Source organism: Ictidomys tridecemlineatus, unplaced genomic scaffold (genome assembly GCF_052094955.1).
Source record: "Ictidomys tridecemlineatus isolate mIctTri1 unplaced genomic scaffold, mIctTri1.hap1 Scaffold_418, whole genome shotgun sequence".
Lineage (NCBI taxonomy): Eukaryota > Metazoa > Chordata > Mammalia > Rodentia > Sciuridae > Ictidomys > Ictidomys tridecemlineatus.
Window position 1 is genome coordinate 190,462 of NW_027522707.1, and position 5,632 is coordinate 196,093.

The 5,632-nt window shown below is 35.7% G+C and overlaps 1 pseudogene; it reads right to left on the minus strand.

Annotated features, from left to right (window-relative positions):
• Positions 1 to 2,605: 2,605 nt before the first annotated feature.
• On the minus strand, positions 2,606 to 2,908 carry LOC144373496 (protein kintoun pseudogene; annotated as a pseudogene).
• Positions 2,909 to 5,632: the final 2,724 nt, after the last annotated feature.

Below are 5,632 nucleotides of genomic sequence, written 5' to 3' on the forward strand. Positions count from 1 at the left end.
CTTTGGCAAACATCTTGTATGCAACTTTCTGTAATCCTCTTGATAGAGTCTGCCTTTGTATTTCAGTAAAAATTTTCAAGAACTGATAAAAAGAAATAATTTTCCCCTCAAAATAAATAAGGAATCAGAAATAATTACATAAAGGGAGTAAAATTTCAAAGATTTCTAAAAATCTGTCTTTGATAAAAGACTTTTATTAGGGATAGAGCTTAAAACACACTAAATTCATAATTTGGTTCAATTTGGAAACTGTTCGCTGAGAATTTGCTATGCAAACATTATTCACTTAGGGGCTGTGACAATTGCAAAAAAAATGGTAATATTAGGAGGCAATTAGGAGCTAATGATAATTAGGGGGTAATTAGTTTCCATGTGGTCTACTGAGGGTTGGATAGAATTAGGGAAATCTACCTCCTGTCAGGTACATAGCTAGAACGAATACATTAAATGGTATGTGTGTGTTTATAAAGGTAATTTGACAATATTTAATTATAGGAAATAATGGTCATAATATTACAAATAGAAAATAATATAAGAGTAAATTATAATGGTTATAGATGTATAAATTTAGACCAGGTAAAATAGAAACACAGTAGAAGTGAGAGTATTCTTCCAAAACAGAAGATGAATTTGTTTTTTAATCTAGCACTCTGTCTGAAGAAAATGTTCTTTTATTGTCCAAAGGAAAAAAAAAGTGTGTTCAGATACACTCTTTCTGTGAAAACCTTTGTGTTTTTCTTTTATTATGCAGTCTAGTTATCTGAAATTAGATGAGAAGCAAGACTCAGAATGTTAATTAGCACTAAGCTCACATTTACTATAACTGAACCATTTAGTATTTTTGGCCACACACATTTTCCATTTAATTTTCACAAGAGACAAAAATGGCAGCTCATCAATATATGTTGTGCACAGCAAAGTGCTGGTGATCCAAATATTAAATTGCTTGTGGCATTCTTACTGGCTCTTGATAAGATTAATTTATAATTTTAAAAGAGCCACTTATTCAGTCTTAATGTACTGTTTGCTAAAACTTTCAGGAGTCATTTTTGAATATCTGGTCTTCTCTCCATTTCCAGCCATGACCATGATCACTTGTCTTCACAAAGACACCAGGATTCTGTAGCTCTGTGGCCATACACACATTAAGTTTAAAATCTATTAGTACATAAAATCTATTAGAATATCTGCTCTCTAAAGAAACCCATACTGTGATTTGAAAGGTGAGTAAAAAGTGTGATGTCTTTGTTCAACACCTTTGGTGAGCTGTTCTGCAATCATTTCCAATTACCTGAACCATGTGTACAACAATCAGCCTCTATGCTTTAAAGTTAGAATGACTGGGCTTTCACCTCAGGAAAGCTTTATTAATAGTGTTGCTTTGAACTGCCTTTAATTTTTATCTGTATGGTCAAGTTGCACACAAACTGAAAGACAAATAGAAAAGAAAGGCTTAAAGATTCCTAAATGGACACTCTATAGTCAAAGATGTAGTGGTAGAAGAATGAGGATATTAATGATATAGAAAATATCCACTAAATATATTACCTTAATTACCTTAAATATAAGTGAAGTTCTCTGCAATCAAAGGCACAGTGTACCTAAATGAGTAGTTAAAATAAATAATTTATATGCTGCCTAAAAAAGACTTTCTTTACCTGTAAGGACATATATAACCTGAAAAGGAAGGAATAAAATGTTCTTGCCAATGGAAATCAAAAGAGAACAGGAGTTGAAAGAAAAGTGGCACAGGACTAATCACACACACACACCTGAGATAAGAAGCGGGTTTATTTTCAGGAGTCTGACAAGGCTGCTCTGCACACAGAAGGGCAGAAGCAGCAAGGGAAAGAGGTCAACAGCAATTCCCCCTTGAATGTCATCATTTACATGGTGAGAGTGATACTATGCTAGAATCAGAGCCACAGGCTAGCGGTGTATTTATTCTTTACTGACATAGTGAGCATCCCCTGATCTTGTGAAAGGCATGTTTGTTTCTTGGGAACAGAGACAGGTAGTTTTCCTGTTTCTCAGAGGGGGGACAGGGAAACTGGCATGTCTCTTTATCTTCTCAAGGAGAGAACAGGGAAACCAGTTCCTCCCCATTGCAGGGAGGAACTGGTTATCTTCTCAATGAGAGAACAGAGACAAGCACTTCTCCAGGCCAGTAGGGTTTTGTTTTGTTTTGTGTGACAAACACAACTTGGTGAATATTTATTTTGAAATTTGAAAGTAAGGGTAAGCAGAAGAAGCAAAAATAAACACAGAAGTCATTATATATATATATATATATATATATATATATATATATATATACACACACACACACACACACACACACACACACACACACACAGGTTGTATTAAAACTATTTTACATCTCTATTTCAAAAAATATATCTACTAGATGAATTATAAAACATCTCCAAGATTAAACTATTAAACTATTTAAAGGGAAAAAAATACAGTTTACCCATTGGAATTAAAATTCCAAAATTTAGTTGTATTTTTTGTTGACTACCTTTGTTTTACTGTTTAACAGAAAGAAACTATTTTAGGTCCAAAAATTTTTTACTCAACATTTAATTTCCAAAATAATATAGAATTAATCTAAATCATATAGCAAAGAATTCTGAAAAGTTAATGCACAATGTGTCACATAATATTTAATAATATGCACAGTACCATCTTGTATATTGGTTTCTTTTATGCTATCAAAATCAGGTATATTGTGAACTATAGTTTTGTTCAGTAAAGAAGATATGTGATGTCCATCCATTTCTTTTTCTTTGGTTATTACCTGTTCTTTTAAATTATCTTTGTCCTCATTTGAGTCAGTAGAACCTTTCTGTTTAATAAAAGCAGGTTCCATTTTTGCTTCAGGTTGCTTTGATTTTCCATATAGCATTTGAGAAACATCAAGAGACTCTTGTTGAAATCCTGCAACTGAACCACAAGTATCTATTTCTAGTGCTTTAACTGCTATAAATGAATCAGAATCAGTTGTAGAGGTGGTAAAATGATCTACATTTTCTATTTCAGTTAGAGGACATTCTTCATTGAATTTTTTCCTTTCCTTGAAGCTGATCAGGATTACTACGTTCTTGTACCTCTTCGTGAATTTGAATCTTCTCATCAGTAACCTGAAGAACTTCAATTAATGGTGGGGACAGGGACATTTTCTGTGTGAATGGAGAGCACAGGACCTTTTCAAGAAACTCATTAACATTTTCTTCATTAAGAAACAACTTTTCTTTCAAATAATCTTTGTTTAAACCATAGTACCACTCTCGCCAACATCCATGGCTCTGTGGAGATTTGGCCAGTACTATCACTGCATTGTTTAAAGAAACACTGATCTCGGGTTCTTTGGTACTTAATTTATTTTCTGGAGCAAACTGCAAGAAGAAGGAATAAACCAAGTCTTGTGTGAAGAAGCCCAGTTTGTTCCAGAGGAGGTTCAGATTCCACTGAAGACTTTGAGGCTGAATGTGCAGCACTTGAATTAGCAAAGTCAAGGATTCCTCATCCTGATTACACTGCATAGGAGGACCCAAAGGTTCCCTGCTCTCGTTCTGAGGCCATTCATTGCTGGATCACAAGTCTCGCCATCCGGGGCCCTCCAGGTCCTCGCATTTCTCTATACTGATATCTCCTCATGCACTCCCTCTTCCTACAGGAGACTCCTGGTCAAGGGCCAGAGATGAAGTACTAGGGGAGCACATGCCACCATCCCCAGGTGAGCTCCAAGTTCCTGGGGATGACTCCTCCTCTAGGCCTGGCAGCAACACCGAATGCCTACCCAAACCTCACTCTTCCGGCTGGAGTTCAATCTCCTCCCCAGCGCATGCTGACAGAGACTCCACGCCACCTCGAGGGCACCTGGGCTGGCGATCCCAATGTCTATGGGGGCCTGCTTTCCCCACACTCCCAGTAGGTTTTATCTTGGGCTACTTTCTATTTCTAGGGAATAAGTACAGTATTCATAAATTAGGGGTGGGGAAAAGGAAGATAGCTGTAATTATGCTAACAGGAGTAGCTTATACTTTATCAGATAATATACACCTTAAATTTTAAAAAAACTAAAACAAGAGAAAAAGGCCATAGCATAAATATATGGGTTAATTCACTGGAAGGATATAAGAATTGTAAATATATAGGCACCCAAAATTAGTGATTCTAAACATTAAAAACAGGTATTAATAGATCTGAAAGGTGATAGGCTGCAATGCAATGATAGTAGGGGACTTTGATATACCACTTTCAATTATGGACAGATCACACAGAAAGAAAAATATAAGAAAATTTTCTATATAAAGTGCATTTTAGAACAGAATAGTTAATTTAACAGCACCTGAATACATAGTCATTTAAAATGCCCTTAGATCATTTTGAAGTACAGATTACATGTTAGGACACAAAACAAGAATTAATCAATTTTAAAAAACTGAAATGATTGCTGCAGTCTGGCCTGGCACAATTCAAGAGCCACTTATCAAGCAGAAACCAACTTTATTTTTAGAACACATGCCAGACCACATGAGCTCTTAAGGAATTCCCTCAGAGCCCAACTGCTACCACATCTTCCCACAAGCCTCTCAACCCTCCGACTCCTCCTGCTCTTGAGGCCAATTGGCTGGTTTGCATGGGCGGAGCCAAATAAAGCCCCCCAATGAGCAGCTCCATGGTCTGAAAGGGCGGGGAAACAGCCCAATAGCATCACCACAGAGGAGCCAATCAGCTGGAAACTAGAAGTTTGCTGGGGCCCCTTCAGCTGTGGCTCTCAACAAATAATATTGATTATCTTTTCTGAGTAAATGATATTGAAAATAGAGATTGATAAAGGAAAGGGGCTTGGAAAATTCACAATTAAGTGTAAATTAAACACTATGCTCCAGAATAAAGAAAAAAATAAAAGTAAAAATCGAAAGTATGTTTAAACAAGCAAAACTGGAAACATGATATTCTAAAACATGGGATATAGTGTGATTACTTTGTAAAGGAAAATCACTAACAAGAAGTACCTATACCAAAAATAAGTGCCAGGCATGGGAGGTGCAGAGTGCAGTGGTTCACTCTTAAAATTCCAGAAGCTCAGAAGGCTGAGGCAGGAGAATCACAAGTTTAAAGCTAGCCCTATGCAACTGATATCCTGATTCAATTAAAAAAAATAACAAAAAAGGGCTCGGAATGTCACTTATTAGCTAAATGTTCCTGAGTTCAATCCCTTGTAGCAAGGAAGAAAAGGAATACCCCAAATAACCTAATGGTATACTTAAAGAAAAAAATAAGAGAGAAAGTGATAAATATCAAGAGTAGAAATTAATGATAATAACTAGAAAAAAACATACAATATAAATAAAATTGAAATAATTTTGTAAAAATTGACAAAGCTTTAGCAAAAGGTACAAAAGAGAAGACACAAATAAGTGAAATTATAAATGAAAAGGAGACTTTACAACCAATACTGCAGACATAAAAAGTATCACAAGATACTACTATGAATATTATACCCCCCAAAATTAGAAAACAATACATGTTTCAAGAGATGCACAGGGACCATCCCATTTCATGGCAGTGCTAATCCAGTGGATTGAGGTGATTTTCCGCACTCCTTTCTATTGCCTCCTGC